The 16,906-nt window shown below is 34.2% G+C and overlaps 1 protein-coding gene across 1 annotated transcript in view; it reads left to right on the forward strand.

Moving 5' to 3' along the window:
• Positions 1 to 16,906, forward strand: part of Umad1 (UBAP1-MVB12-associated (UMA) domain containing 1) — a 236,490-nt gene that overhangs the window by 44,780 nt on the left and 174,804 nt on the right. The gene's annotated exons all lie outside the window — the stretch shown is intronic.

A 16,906-nucleotide genomic window follows, 5' to 3' on the forward strand; every position in this document is an offset into this window, starting at 1 on the left:
TTTCAAAGTTAGAACTGGTTCTGTCAATTCCAGTTAATACTTGCCTTAAAAGATGCTGACATTGCCTTCCTGTCGTCTTCTGAATTAGTTTCACTAAAAGAAAAACTCCAAATACCTCAGGCCTCCTGGGAAGTATCTCCTTCACAATAAATTCATCATAAATTCTTTTCTCAGAAATTTCTTCCAACAAAGCCTGGTTTTCCAAATTGTGTTTTGTATTTCTCATTCTAACATCTCCGTAGTATTAAGACATATGCAGAACTTTGCTTTTTTTTGTTGTTACATTATTAGAAATTAACATTATTCTTTTTGTTATCTTGTAGTCATTTAAAGAATGTGAGTGGGGTGCTCTGGCATCTTAGAGAGCAATACAATTTCAAATGCTAGACCTTAAAAACTTTGTGTACATTTTCTTCATGTTTATCTCTGTTGCCTGCCACTTGGGACTATTTCAGAGACAAGTTTGACCACAAGTGAAGTGGCCCTTGGTGTTGCTTTTTAAGAATTACTCTAGTTCTGTTGATGATTGTCTCTGTTCAGCCCTGTTTCCCTCTAGGTGCACAGCTTCATCTCTTCACCGTTTTTCATGAAAAATGGGTGTGGACCTCTTATTCTGTGTGCTTAACTTTCCTCAAGTTTTCATGATACTAGTCAGCATCATCTCTTCTGTTTTCTCTCTCTCTCCATCTCCCTTATTCCTCAGGAGCATCTTAGAGGCTCTACAGTGAAGTGCAGATAAGTCTGGGGTCAGACTGCCTGACTTGACATCCTGGTTCCACCATTTATTAGAGTTTCTACCTCCGACAAATTATTTAACCTTCCCAGGTGTCATTTAGCTTATCTAGAAAATAAGCCTGTTACCAGTGTCTTTCCCATAAGGGTACTGGGGGATTGAATGAGTTAGTGTGTGTAACATACTTAAAACAAGTCTGTGAGTGAGGTGGTACTATTTCTACATTCAGATGAGGACTTAGCTTTTCCAGGTTTCTCTAGCAGATATGGAATGAGCTCAGGCAGTCTGATTTCAGAGCCTTCTAACCACTGGACTATTCGTGCTGGTGGTTTTGTTGTTGTTGTCATATTGCCATATGTTTTAAAGATTTAAACATATGGAAAAACAGGAGCAAGAAATTTGAGTGGGGATTTCCACAGTAAGATGACTACAGATGATGATAATATACTGTATATTTCAAAAAGCTAGAAGGAAGGATTTTGAATGTTTTCACCATATCAGCAGTTTTGATTCTAAAACTCCCCAGCCCTTTTTATTTTTTGAGACAGGATTTTGCTAAATTGCTGAGGCTGGCTTTGAACTTGCTATCCTCCTGCCTCAGCCTCCTGAGTTGCTGGGATTACAGGCATGCACCACCATGCCCAGCTTTTTAAGTACTCTTTAAAAAACAAACACCAGAAACAACCACCAACAAAAAATTGTATTCTCTACTATTTAAAAGAGAAAGCACTATTTTTTTTTGTATTTTTACTAAAAGAGTATTGCTGTTGTATTACTGTCCATAAAATTTGGCTCTTATTTTGGCTACCTCATTATTTTTACTAATACTTTAAGTAGTATTAAAATGTTGCAAATAACAGTAATACCCTTGAAATTGAGCAAAGGTGATATTCATTGTTTAGTTAATTAAAAAAAAAAAATCTTTCAACAGTTAAGGACTTAACTGAAATTAGTGATAAAATTCCTGATACATTATTTAGAATCTAATTAATTTTCTTTAAAAATAGTATGGTAAGCTGGGCATGGTGGCTCATGCCTGTAATCCCAGTAACTTGGGAGGCTGAGGCAGGAGGATCACAGCCTCAGCAATTTAGCAAGGTTGCAAGCAACCTAGTGAGACCCTGTCTCAAAAATAAAAAGGGATGGGGATGTGGCTGAGTGGTTATGCACCCTTGGGTTCAATCCCTGGACTTAAAAAAAGAAAAAAATAATGTGTTAAACTCTGTTTAGAATAGGATGGCATAATGTTGAAAATATTTTGGTAAGTGTCAAGTAGGTTAAATGGCACATATGAAATACTTTTGATACTTTTATTATTAATATAGCACCATATATGTGCACACATGTATTTTGATTAGCATGTAGCCATCTAAATTTTTTCTTATTAAGCATCATGTTCATTACAGGAAAATAAGTATATTTGATTGGTTTTGTGTTTATTGACTTTTACATGATACAACTAAGTAAAGACTTAGAAACAATTTATAGCAACAGCTTCTTAGCAATATGAACTCTACAGAATTTGTTAGATTATTTTGTTATGTAGCCTTTATAACCTGTTTCTGTATAGGATAGTCAATTATGTTGTTAAAGCTATAAAAGGACTAATTTTTCCCATTTGAGAATACCTTTTCATAGTCTAGTGTTTTGATTAATGCTAATAGGTTTTAGATCACAATTATTTGATGGCATTGCTGAGTTGATAAAATCAACGCATGATGACTTAAAATTCAGGAGCAAGCAGAGCACAGGCACTTTTGTTGATAATAGGAATATCTGGGCTGTTCCTACACAATTAGCTCACATTTCGATGGAAAGCCTTTCTCCCTATGAAGATTTCCAAAGCTTTTAGTCTTTTAGTCCAGAGTGCTGAATGAGAGTGGGATGGGGGAAACCTAGTAGAAAAACATCCTTTCCCTTGTAGCCAGTTTGTATTCACAGAAGAAGGTAATAGCTGTTCCTTCATTCAATAATGATGTTGAAGTAATCCTCCAGGGTGCTCATTTTACACAAAAACAAATTGCAGTTTTCATTTGCATCACTGGGTGGCGATTTTTCATAGTTTTATGCTACTGTTTAAACACCCAGCAGCATGGCACTATTTGTAATTACCAGGATTTTCTTCTGTTATGACATATTTAATTGTACTTTTAACACATTATCTTTAAGTTGATTACAAATTTACTAGCGTAGTGTGCAACCTCATAGTTATTTTAAATTAGGAAAGGATATTTCCTAGATGTTGGAGTATAATTCCTTCCAAAACCAAGACAAAGGAATGAATTAGCTTATTATGTTATAGCAAAAATAAGGAAAAATAACAACAAAATCATAGGATATAAAATGAAAGGAATAATTTAGGCTATTGTTGTTATATTCACCAACATTGTTGACCAAATATTGAATGTAACTTTGGAGCAGGCAGAATAAAATTAGGCAAGCACTATTACAGAGATTAAAGGAGTTGGGTTATGGTACAACTGAAATTCATCATGTTTTTCAGAATATGCAGGTGCTTCTTTAAGTAGAGCATAGGAACTTCTAGTTTCTAATAAGATAATTATTTTGTAAAATCAAATCAGTTTGGTAATTTACAGAAAAAAATTTTGATCTTTTAAGTATTGATTTTGAAATATGTAATTTAGTCTCACTTTCTGTTTTCTACTATAAATGACAAATCAGATTTCAGAAAGCAGTGTGTTATTTTTAAGATTTTTTTTCCTATTACATATTTTTCATCCTGGGAAAGAAACCATGCATACATATTTAAGTTAGACTATCCACTTTTTGTTTGGCAGTTTTAAAGATAATCTCTTCATTTCTGTTTTGTTTTCTTTATTTAGAAGTAGAAACCTAGCTGTGTACATTAAAAATCTACATTCCAAGGAATGAGGGACAGTAAGGAACTTTAATTCTGTACAGGACTGAAGGCTTTAATTAAAACAACAATGAGAAAAATCCATAGGTTTTCAGCATGTGCTTGGTATATTTACTCTTTGTTTTCACAAGAGAAATATATCAAGCCTTAAAAAAAAAAAGAATGTTTATGGATTCAAAAAGTAATTTATCCTGTCTCCTTACGTTATGCAGAAAAACTCATGTACACTTAACTTATTTACTGGTCTTTGTGTTTTTACTCTTGACCTTTAAATTCTAAAGGAAGTGTGCCAGGATTTTTCAATTAACTTCATTATGCAGTAAAATTGCTTATTTTCCCATTAAGAAATTTGGAGTTGTGTGTTTAATGGATAGAATTAACAGAACTTTCATTTTACGTAATTCTGGTCTACCTGGTAATCCAGCAGCATTTCAGTTTCTCAGAGGTTAGCAAGGCTGCCCTCCATGTAGGGTGTACTCCCCTCTTTTATCTCCTTGAATGAACAGAGTGAGAGGGATTGGAATTGCAATTGCATGGGGGCAAGGGAGAGATGCCAACTATGCTGAGGGACAGAACTGAGCCCTCATTTTTCTGTTGACTCAAATGTAAATTAGGCCTCTGTCTCCTTAAGTCTGTGGTTCTAACCTGCTATGTATTAGGGGGCACTTTGAGAATATGCTGGTGCTGGGGCCTGTCCCTGGGTTCTGATAGGATGGGTCTGGGATTTAGCTGAAAGGTTGGTGGTTTTTTTGTTTCTTGTTATTTCCCCCAGATGGTTCTAGAGTATATGCAGGGCTGACGAGTACTGTAGTTCACTCTATAATTTAGTAATTGTACACTGTCAAATAATATGTTAAGACACTTTGCAAAAGACCTCATAAAATACAAAGATAAAGTCTCTTCCACTTTAGTTGAGTCATAAACATATAAACAAAAAGCAAATAAGACCATACAATTTTAGGGTAAACATACTTCCTCCAGTACCTTAAAGCAGGAAGCTTAACAATTCTAAGATGTGAAATTTGTTTCTACATATAATAAATACATATAATAAATGTAATAAATACATATAATAAACAGATTTTTTTTTTGTTTTAAGTCACTGGACCAGTTGTGAAACATCTTGTTAAATTAATTATACAAACATGAATTTTAAGTTACCTATGACTTTTTGTCTTTAGCCATAGTATATCTACATTGACTTTAAGTGAAATTTGATAAACACCTATAAACTTTTCAAAGAAGCATCCAAGTTACCTTTTTATTGCACTAAAACCTTTAGGCAGTAATAGTTTTAGTTATAACTGTTGAGGTGGGAGTTGATTAGTTTACTATGGTACTACTTTATTGCACTTATTCAGTACAATATCAGTAGGGAAAAATTTTAAGTATGTGTGCCATAGTATGTAAATGGAGTTTCCTTCCATAGTTCCTTATAGGATTTCCTAATGATGTATCTTCCACATCTGAGACTATTTAATTGAAAAAAATTGTGATAAGTAGCTTTTATATTTTTACTTAAAATTTATCTGATTTTGTTGAGGAAATAAGTGTCAAGATGAGAATCTAAGTAGAATGTACAAACAAGTATGAACCCTGTATTGAAGTAATTCAGATAGTGTTGAAAGACTTCAATGTCTCTCTGATAATTTCTTTTAAATGGTACTGGAGATCAAACCTAGTACCAAATGGGCTAGGCAAGCACTCTACCACTTAGCTATATCCCCAGCCCTTTTTGTTTTATTTTATTTTATTTTATTTTAAGAAATTTAAATATAATGAATATAATAAAATTTGTTGCTCAAGCTGGCCTCAAATTTGCTGTTCCCCTGCCTTAGGCTCCTGAGTAGCTAGGATTACAGGCAAGCACCACCTAGCCCTCCTTTCTTGTTGGTAATCTTTATAACATAGTTGGCCTTTGTTAGTATCCACAGATTCAATCCACTGTGGATCAAAAATATTAAGGAAAAAAATTTTGTCTGTACTTAACATGTACAGTTTTTTCTTGTCATTACTCCCTAAACAGTATAGTATAACAACTATTTATGTGGCATTTACATTGTACTGGGTATTTTAAGTTATCTAGAAATGATTTAAAGTATATGAGAGGATATATGTAGGCCTTGAACATCTGAAAATACCTCATGGGAGTTTTGGAACTAACTGGATACTGAGGAACAACTGTAGTTACTATTCTTTTATATTTAAGTGATTATCTTTATTCAGCATCTTGTTTTCCCATTGTATTCAACTGAAGCATATTAGGAAGAGGAGTTATTATCATTGTTACAAAAATGTGATTTTTTTCCAAAAAAGCGTATCTTATTTCTTCATTGTATCATGAGAGAATTATGCTGTTATCTTGGAAAAATGTTATGTAATAAAACAAAGCAGAAGAAAAACATTGTAAATTAACATGATAGCAGTTTTTTCTCATTGTAGTAATCATTAAGTGAATATCTCTGCTTGGATGCTTTGCTGCTTGGTAAGGATGTTACAGATTTGTGGGCCAACCTTTACCTAGTGAAACAGAATCTTAGGAGATATAGCCATGGAAGAACTCAAACTATCTGTTTGCTGACAACATGATTCTATATTTAGAAGACACAAAAACTCCTCCAAAAAACTTCTAGAACTCAAAAATGAATTCACCAAAGTAGCAGGATATAATATTAGCACCAATAAATCAATCGTTTTCCTATGTATCAGTAATGAATCAACTGAAAGAGAAATTAGGAAAACTGCCATTGAAAATAGTCTCAAAAAAAAAAAAGGGGGAATCAATCTAACAAAAGCAGTGAAAGACCTCTACAATGAAATCTACAGAATGCTAAAAAAATTGAAGAAGACATTATAAGATGGAAAGATCTCCTATGTTCTTGAATAGGCATAATTAATATTGTCAAAATGGCTATATAACAAAAGTGCTATACAGATTTAATGCAATTTCTATTAAAATTATAATGATGCTCTTCATAGAATTAGAAAAGGCAGCCATGAAATTCATTTGGAAAAATAAGACATCCAGAATGGCTAAAGCAATCCTTAGGGAGAAAAGTGAAGCAGGACACATCACAATACCAGACCTTAAATTATACTATAGAGCTATAGTAACAAAAATATTATGGTATCGGCACTAAAATAGACATGAAGACCAATGGTAATGTATAGAAGACACAGAAACAAACTGACATAAATACAGTTATCTCATACTAAACAAAGGCTCCATAAACATAAACATTGGAACAAAGATGGCCTCTTCAACAAATGATGCTGAGAAAACTGGAAATCCATATGTAGCAAAATGAAATTAGACCCCTAACTCTCACCTTGTACAAAACTCAACTCAAAGTGAATCAAGGACCCAAGTATTAGACTAGAAACCCAGCACTTACTAGAAGAAAAAGTAGGCCCAAATTTACATCATGTCATCTTAGGAACCAACTTCCTCAACCAGATTCCTAAAGCGCAAGAAGTAAAATAAAGAATTAGTAAATGGGATGGCATCAAACTAAAAATATTCTTTACAGCAAAGGAAACAGGAATGTGAAGAGAGAGCCTACAGAACGGGGGAATATCTTTGCCACCTGCACCTCAGATACAGCATTGATCTCCAGGATATATTTTTAAAAACTCAAAAAACTTAACACGAGAAAACAAATAACCCAACCAATAAAGGGGCTAAGGAACTGAATAGCCAATTCAAAGAAGAAGAAATATGAATGGTTAACAAATATATGAAAAAATGTTCAACATCACAAGCAATTAGAGAAATGCAAATTAAAACTATGTTGGGATTTTATCTCACTCCATTCATAGTAGCAGTTATCAAGAATACAAGTAACAATGAACGTTGCGAGGATGTGGGGGGAAAGGTACACTCATACATTGCTGGTGGGACTGCAATGATGCAACCACTCTGGAAAGCATTGTGGAGATTCCTCAGAAAACTTGGAATGAAACCACCATTTGACCCAGTTATCTGACCCCTCGGTCTATACCCAAAGGACTTAAAATCAGAATACTTTAGTGACATGGCCCCATCAATATTTATAGCATCTTAATTCACAATAGCTAACCTATGGAACCAATCTAGGTGCCCTTCAACAGGTGAATGGATAAAGAAAATGTAGTACATATATATTACTCAGCCATAAAGAAAGATGAAATTATGGCATTGGCTGGTAAATGGATGGGACTGGAAACTATCACGTTAAGTGAAATAAATTAATTCCCCAAACCAAAAGCTGAATGTTCTCTCTCATATTTGCTGACTCACAAAAGGCTGGGAAAGGGAGGAATGGAGGTTCACTGGACTGGAGTGGGGGCAGAGGGAAGAGACTGGAAATGGGAATGGGAGAGACAGTAGAATGAATCATACATAACTTTCCTATGTTCATATATGAATACACGACTAGTGTAACTCCACATCTTGTACAACTACAAAAATGGGAAGTTATACTCCATGTATGTATGATGTCAAAATACATACTACTATCATGCATAACTAAAAATAGCAAATAAAAAATTATAAAAACATACTGTTGAGATATACCTACCTCCCCCATTTCTTCTTCCATTTCCTCATCCTGGGTAATGGATACAATAATTTGGAAGAGTTCTGGCCACTGGTGTCTTGGCCCATGAGGACTAAAGTATATTATGAGGATGACTGAAGAGTAAACCAATAAGATTCTGGTTCCTTGAAGACTGGGGAGTTGCCATACCTGCCCGGTAATGCTTTCCTTTGAACTTCTATTCTGTTTTAGCTGATATTTTGTTTTGTCAGTTTTACATGAACCAAACCCAAACTAGTAGAGGTACTTAACTGAAAGCCATAGCATTGGGATTCTATTAAGTTCTGTCAGTTCCTTCTATGTTATAGTGAGCAAGCTGCTTACATTTCAGCCTTCTTTTCCTTACACAAATGTTAATAATATATGGTTTCCTTATTCTATTATTGGGTGATATGAAACAAAGAAAGAACTGTATGTGAAAGGGGAACTTTTGCATTGACAAAAGTGAGTTCAGAGAAGTTTTAATTCACTTGTTAATTCTGTTCAGTTCAGTAGTATGCTTGGGAAAATGATTCTGAGGATATTGAGGTGTCTAGGTCCTCTGGAATGAATGTTAGGGTCGTTAAGATATGCCTGCCACGTAGGTGGAGGAATGGTGAATGCCCTACCAATGCTGTGCATAGCCTGTGCAGCTATCACAGAATACCGTGGAACTGGGTAATTCATAATGAATAGGAATTTACTGGCTTCCAGTTCTGGAAGCTGGGAAACTGAATATCAGTGAGCTGGCATCTCATGACATAGCTTTGTCATTCCATGGCAGAACATCAGAGAGGGCAAGAGAAACTATAAGAAGGATCTGCACTTGTCCTTTTATAAGGAACTTACTTTGTCAGTAATGAACCTATTCCCACAGTACTAATGTTAATCTTGGCCTAATTGCAGCTTAAAATGGCAATTTTGAAATGAAATTTTAAAATAAGTTTGGGAGGAGGGGACAAACTTTCTCTGCTATCAGGGTGGAAGTCCACTCTGTTTTATGTGATCAGCCTACCAGAAAATGTATCCACACCCCCTGAAAACTCAAACATTTCAACTGCATTGAATCATGGAGCATGAAAGAATTGGAAATCACTGCCAATCACTGTGGTTATCAGTTAAATTTGAAAAGGACTCATTTATTTTACCATTGGTATTTTCTTAAGAATGGTGTATATGTTTGTGGCCCACACCTGTGTGTATGTGTTAAATGGACTGTATTAGTGACTTAAAGGAATCATTGTTCTGAATTTTTTTTCTAAATCAGCTCAGCTGTAAACTTATGAAATGTCTTATTTTTATTTCTGGCATCTATATTTCCCTGATGAACCAGCTGAAAATATGTTTGGCAGCATTAAAAGAAAATTGTACCCCTTAAAATAGTTTGTTAAGGATTGCTTTAAGGAACTGATAACTATGATATCCAACCATTGTCCCTGCTATTACTAATATGTTAGGGGTTCTTAACCCATATGAGCTTGGCTAGCTAGCTAAGTGGAATGGTCTGTAAACCTACTGAAATTATATGTAAAATTTTCATTTTCACTCTCTGGGAAGAAGAGTCTCTGTTTTACATCACATTCTCAAAGGTCTGTGATCCTAAAATGGTAAGAACTGCTTTTCTCAAAGTACATAAATGCATTCTACTGTCATATATAACTAATTAAACCAAATAAAAAATTTTTCAAAAAGCTGCTTTTCTCCATGTTACATTGTTTTTACTAGCCACTTGAACTATCGGAATTGCATTAGACACTTTCCACTACTATAACAAATACCTGAAATAATCAGCTTAGAAAATATTTACTTGGCTTACAGTTTTGGAGGTTTCAGACCATGATCAGTTGGCCTCTTTGGGCTTATGATGAGGACATCATGGTGGATCACATGGTGAAGGACAACTGCTCACCTCCTGTTTGGGAAGTGAAGAGAGGAAAAAGAAGGGGCTGTGATGCCACCAACCTCTTCAAGGACATGCCACCACAATGACCTGAAGATATCCCACTGAACCCCACCTCTTGAAGGTTCTACCAGTAGTGTAACACTGGGGACTACACCTTTACTGCATGGACCTGTGGAGGACATTTTACAGATAGACTTCCTGTTATATATTCCCACGTATGATTTTTTTTATTAGTTGCTCATGACAATACAGTGATCTTGACATAGCATACATTTGAATCAAATGGGATATATATATATGATTTTGAGGACTTGATTACTAATGTAAAACCGGGTATTGTACTAATTTTGGATCAGGTATTTTTAAGTCAGTATTCCTGCTAATGATAATGTAGTTTTATAAAAGCAACTTGTCTATATCCCTCATCTATCTTTGTGTTGCATATTTAGAAATACATCATCTTTTTTAAAATATGGGAAGGAAATTGAAGTGTTTATTTGTCTTTTATCATCCCAAATGTATATTTCTAAGGTCACTTTTTAAAGCTTAAACCCAATATGTATTATATTTTTGCTTGTATGTTAATCATGCTCAGTATGCTACAGTTTAAGGAGGAGTTTTTAAAGATAATGATAAGCATTTTTATTTAAAAATATTTACATTTTCATTACAAATTGTACTAAAATTTATAATACTTTGCCATTAAAAGGTGGGGGTGATGCATTATATAATTTTAAGGCTAAAACTAGGTCATAGGGATAATCCTAAACAGTTCTGTTTGATAGTGATATATTCAGAGTACTTTGAAATATGTAATTTCTTTTGTTTGCTAGGGAGAGGAAGGAGGGTAAATATAGTATGGAGCTACATTGTAAAAAATGCCAAATTATGATATGAACTGATTATAGTAAAAGCACTCACATTGCAGTGAAATATAAATGTGTTTCTAGCCTGTAGGCATCTTTTTATTGCGGGAGTTGAGTTATATATATCACCATAGATTCATTTATGATTTATACCTGTTATGAAAATATGCTAATGCATCAGATATATTTTAATATTCAGTTCAGATGTAGTTAAATGTTTTCCGTTACCTAAAGGAATACAATTTTTTTCAGCTCTTTTTGGTCTCCAAGGTGAATGTAGAATTCAACATGGTAGAAATTTGTGTTTCTTGAGTTCTGCTTCATGTACATCTTTCTGAACTGGGCAGTGGTATTATGCTGCCAAAATCAAGCAATGGTGGTGATCTTTCCACAGTGTGTATTGGAAGTCTAGCTAATGAATTTCAGCTTTTTTTGTTGTTCTGAAATTTTCCTAGTGTAACAAGAGCCAGCACTAACTTTTTTTAAAAGGATTTTTTAAATCTTTATTTTGTTTGTTTTTATGTGGTGCTGAGGATTGAACCCAGTGCCTCACGTGTGCAAGGCAAGTGCTCTGCCAGTGAGCCACAACCCCAGCCCCAGCACTAACTTTATAAGCAGGCATTAGACTGATAAAAGTAATAAAAGAGGCAATTGATTTTTAAGGAAAAAAAATTGTGAAGAGCCAGTAATATTTACTTCAGCAGTTGTTTTGTTCTTTAGGCTTTTGTAGTTATAGTCACGATTTTTAAAGGTATAGTCACAATTTTATATATATGTGTATATATATTTTTTAACATTTTTTTTTAGTTGTAGGTGGACACAATACCTTTATTTTATTTTTATGTGGTGCTGAGGATCGAGCCCAGTGACTCATGCATGCTAGGCAAGCATTCCACCGCTGAGCCACAACCACAGCCCAATATTTTTTAACCTATAAATTAAAATAAATTGAATATTAATAGCCATGTAAACTTAGAATAGCTAAATATATAATTTTGTTTAAAATGATTGGTTTGTGTGATAGAATTTTAAATATCAATATTTCATAATGTTCTACAAAGAGCGTTTTGACTTCCAGGTGCTTTGCAGCATTCACTGTGGAGAGATTACATTTCACAGAAGATGGGAATTCTGTTGTTTATTTTCTTTCTTATTTTATGTACTTCACATCATTTTACTGGAGCACAGATTCCTTATACTGTAAATGAGGGAATAAATTGGATTTTTTTCTTTTAAAAAGTTTTTAAAAAATAAGTTTACATTTTACTGATTTTTTTTGTTGTTGTTTCTATGAATTTAAAGGGACTGAGAGATCTCTCAATTTGTTCTATCTCTGTTGGAATACCTTGATAACACCAAAGTGTTTTCTGATACATTGATTGCTTTTTTTTTTCCCAGAGGAGGGATGGGGGAGCAAAAATCAGTCTATTGGCTGTCAAAAATCAGTAAAAATAAATTTTTAGTTAAAATTTTATCTGACTAGTAGCCCCAATTTATCTCTGACTAATCTTTTACTAAATTTCTCATGAAAACATAGAAGGAAAATCTTTATTCCTAAACTTTAGGGTAATAGATGCATAATGCTAGAATTTGGGGTGGATTTAGGCTGAAGAAAAACAAGCTAAGTTTCTAGACTTGGCATAGTATATTGAGACCTACATGGTAAAAACATATATTGGCAGTTCTCCCCCTCTGGGGTTCCATTCTGAGAAAAAAGTAGAGAAATGTCTTTCCTATTCCTATAGTTTGCTCATATAACATCATTTACTGTGGCTTCAGTGTGTCTCCCAAAGTTCATTCATTGGAAACTTAATCTCTGGTGCAATAGCATTGAGGTGGTGCCTTTAAGAGGTGATTAGGTCATGAGGGCTCTGAATCAGTTATCATAGAAATGGGTTCCTGATTGCTGTGATATGGTGTGCATTTGGTTCCCCAAAAGTTTTGTGCTAGAGACTTGGTCCCCAATGTAACAGTATTGAGAAATTGGTGGACCTTTAAGAGGTATGGCCTGGTTGGGGGTGATTAGCTCATGAGAGGTACCACGCTTGGATACTTCTCTGTGAGCAGTGGGTCCTGATCTATAGGACTAGATTGGTTACTATGAGAGCAATTTGAAATAAAGCAAATAGAGCCTTTTGTGCTCTCTCCCTTGCTTCCTCTTTTCACTATGTGACTTCTCTTTTACTGTGCCTCTCATTGCTCTTACATGTGCTTTTGCCAGAATACACTCCACCATGTTATAACACAGACAGGAGGCCATCAGAAGTCAAATAGATGGGGCAGTCCAATCTTGGACTTTAGCTTTTAAAACTCTGAGCTAATAATATAATTATTATTATTTCATTATAATATACTCAGCCCCAGATATTTTGTTTTAGCAACACAAAACAGTCTAAGATACTGATAAAAGAATGAATTTACTCCCCTTCACCAACATCTTTTTCATCTGCCATGGGATGAACCAGCAAGAATGCCCTCAAGATGCCGGAGCCTCAACCCAGAACTTCCCAGCCTCTAGAAGTCAAATAAATAAATCTCTTCTACATAAATTAGCCAGTCTCAGGTATTCTGATGTAGCAGGACAAAGCAGACTAAGACATCTTTCCTCTTTGGAAAGCAGCTGGTCATCAAGTAGAGAAAGGAGTTGTCATGATGGAGAGCAAATGGGGAGGTACATTTAATTCCAGCAGTAAAAGAATGTGGACTGGGGTAGAGGTAAAATTGGTGCTGATAGCACAGATAATGGGAATTATGGTTTGTTTGTTTGTTTGTTTGTTATATTCCTGAGGATTTAGGTGGTAGAAACAAGAGGAGAAGACATCTCAAAAATATAGTGCCTAACACAGGGCTCACACCTGAAATCCTAGGTTTTTGGGTAGATGAGGCAGGAGGACAGCAAATTTAAGGCCAATCTGAGCAACTTAACAGGACGCTGTCTCAAAATAAAAATGGCTGCAGAGGTTCAGGGTTGTAGCTCAGTGGAAGAATGCTTGCCTAGCATGTGTGAGGCACTGGGTTCAATAATCAGCGCCACATAAAATAAATAAAGGTCCATAGACAACTAAAAAATATTTTTTAAAAAATGGCTGTAGACATGAGGAAAAGATTAACATTTAACAGAGACGAGTGGGGTGGGAGAGAGGGAGAGAGAAGGGAAACTGTATGGAAATGGAAGGAGACCCTCATTGTTACATAAAACTACATATAAGAGTTTGTGAGGGGAAAGGGGAAAAAAAAAAGGGAGAGAATTAAACCACAGCAGATGGGGTAGAGAGGGAAGAGGAGAGGGAAGGGGAGGGGGGATAGTAGGGGATAGGAAAGGTAACAGAATACAACAGTCATTAATATGGTATTATGTAAAAATGTGGATGTGTAACCGATGTCATTCTGCAACTTGTAATTGGGGTAAAAATGGGAGCTGATAACCCATTTGAATCAAATGTATGGAAGATGATATGCCATGAGCTTTGTAATGTTTTGAACAACCAATAAAAAAAATATTAAAAAAAAATGGCTGTAGATGTAGTTCAGTAATAATAGAGCACTTGCTTAGAATATGCAAGGCCCTGGGTGTTCTCGTTCTCTCTCTCTCTCTCTCTCTCTCTCTCTCTCTCTCTCTCACACACACACACACACACACACACACACACACACACAGTGTTCTACACAAATATGAAGATATTTCTTCACTACTTTTATTTACATTTTTATTTTTGAACACTTTAAATCTTGTTTAATAGAGTAGATAGAGGAGGTGAACATAAAGACAGAACTTAGAAAAAAATCAGGCAAATGGATTGAATGCTATAGTGGACTTCTGCTTCTACCTGATATAGATTAATATTTGCATAGTCTTTCAGGAAGACAGATTGTCAGTATATATATTAGAATCTTTAAGAAAGTAGATTGCCTTTGCCTTAGAACTTCTAGTTTTAGTAATTGATTCTCAAAACAAAAGTAGTTTATAAGGTCTGATGTTTAAGGTGAACCTTTTGTTATATATGCCTAAAATATCTCTGGAAATGAAAGCATTTATTTACCTATAAACCATATGATTACAGGTGATTTAATTTTTTTTCTTTTTTTGTATTAATTATATTAACAGTCATTCAATGATGTGTTATTTCTGTAACCTTAAAATCAAAAGAAGTCCCCAATATACATATTCCTTTATCTTTGATTCTCTTGCAAAAACTGTAGTTCTCCTAGAAGAATAAGTGCTACTATTAAATTATATTTTGCTTTCTCTTTTCAGTATATAGTTCATTTCAGCAAACATTGATATAGTAACTATAATGCTGTTCATTTTTCTTAAAATATTTTTTATGAACTTATGTTATTTTGATAGTCCTAAGGCCAGCGTGTAATATAGGAAAATCTCATCTTTTAAGTTTTCATTCATTTTGCAATAATGTAATAATTTGTAATATGTCTGGTGGTGAGGAATGTCTTGGGGGGAAAATGTAACCAACTTTTTATTCAGTTTTCTTTTATATGTTCACAATTCTTTTAACCAAAATATCTTCCTGGGACCTTCGTGTATCAGGAGGCATCCTATAAACATTAAGGTCAATTTTAAGGTGAAATTTCAGTATATTTTGAAAGTCCTCTTTGTAAACTGTATTATTTTTAATGGATTACACAAATTTTTACCCTCTTTTCTGATTTTAATAATTTTGCACTTTTAATATAAACATTTTATGTTCTTAATTATTTTGCGAGATATTTCTCTGAAATTTTAAGTTTAAATCTTAAAACTCTAATCACATTATCACAAGTTACTGTGAACATATGTAATAACTTCCTCTACAGTGGGTTTTGTGTTGGTTATTTAGTTAATAAAGTTGAAATCACGTGATACCTTTATATGGCAGTTATTAAAAAGATCTCTCTCTAGAATACCTGTTGATATTCTGTTAACTGAAGGCAACTAAGTATTTTACAGCTGAGTAATTATTAGACACTTGTAGCAAATATACCAAAAACTTTTAATTTAAAAAGAAGAAAAATCAAAACCTTTGGATTTCTTTCATACTTATAGCATAGCACTATTATGTAATTGGAAGTTTATCTGAGTCATATTGGAACATTCTGAAGAAGGAATTAAGGTGGTTTGCCAAGTAGAGAGAAGTACCATTGCTCCCTGCCAGGTAAGCTTGCAATAGTTTATTTTCTATCAACATTTGCTCCACCATAGTTTATTTCATACAGAATTCTCAAGACCAGCCAACTGTAGGATTTGATTTATAACACAGAATGTATTTTCTATCAGATAAGAGAAGATAGAAATAAAAACATGCTAAACTTGTTTCTCTGTATTTTTCGAAAGCAAATTGATTTTTACTCTGATACTCTCTAATTAACATTTGTTCCATGCTTTAGAACATACTCTTTCCTTATTGCTTTTAGGCATAGAACTTCCTAAATGTTTAGTCTCAGGCTTTTCATGGTCCTTGGCATTAGCTCCTGTAGCACATTGGATTTCTCGCAGTAGAATATCTGATGATAAAATCTGACCTGCTTGCACCTTCACCCTGAATAAAGAAACATTGCTTCCGAGCATGTACACTTCAGCAGCAACCCTAAAATACCTTTTGTCTAAGTAGACCAATCATCTTTTATTATCTGTTTTGGGAATTATGTTGCCTTTAGCTTTTTATTTCTCCATATCTGTCTTCTATGATTGTGAATGTTGATTGTTGTGCAGCAGCATTTTGTACATTACCTTTTATGCATTCATGATTCATGTTTGAATTTGGGAAAGCACGAGTGTGAAAGATTGAGACAGACTTTTCCTTTATCTATATGAGGCTTTTATAAACACTACTCTGTGTATTTTGATGTGTTTCTGATAAACTTATAACACTATAATTTGTTTTGTGTTTGAGCTCATATGAGACTGACTCTTTTAGAGCCAAATTAAAATATATATATATTAGATTAATGTAAGGAAAAAAACAGAAAATAATT

Source organism: Callospermophilus lateralis, chromosome 1, assembly GCF_048772815.1.
Source record: "Callospermophilus lateralis isolate mCalLat2 chromosome 1, mCalLat2.hap1, whole genome shotgun sequence".
Taxonomy (NCBI): Eukaryota; Metazoa; Chordata; class Mammalia; order Rodentia; family Sciuridae; genus Callospermophilus; species Callospermophilus lateralis.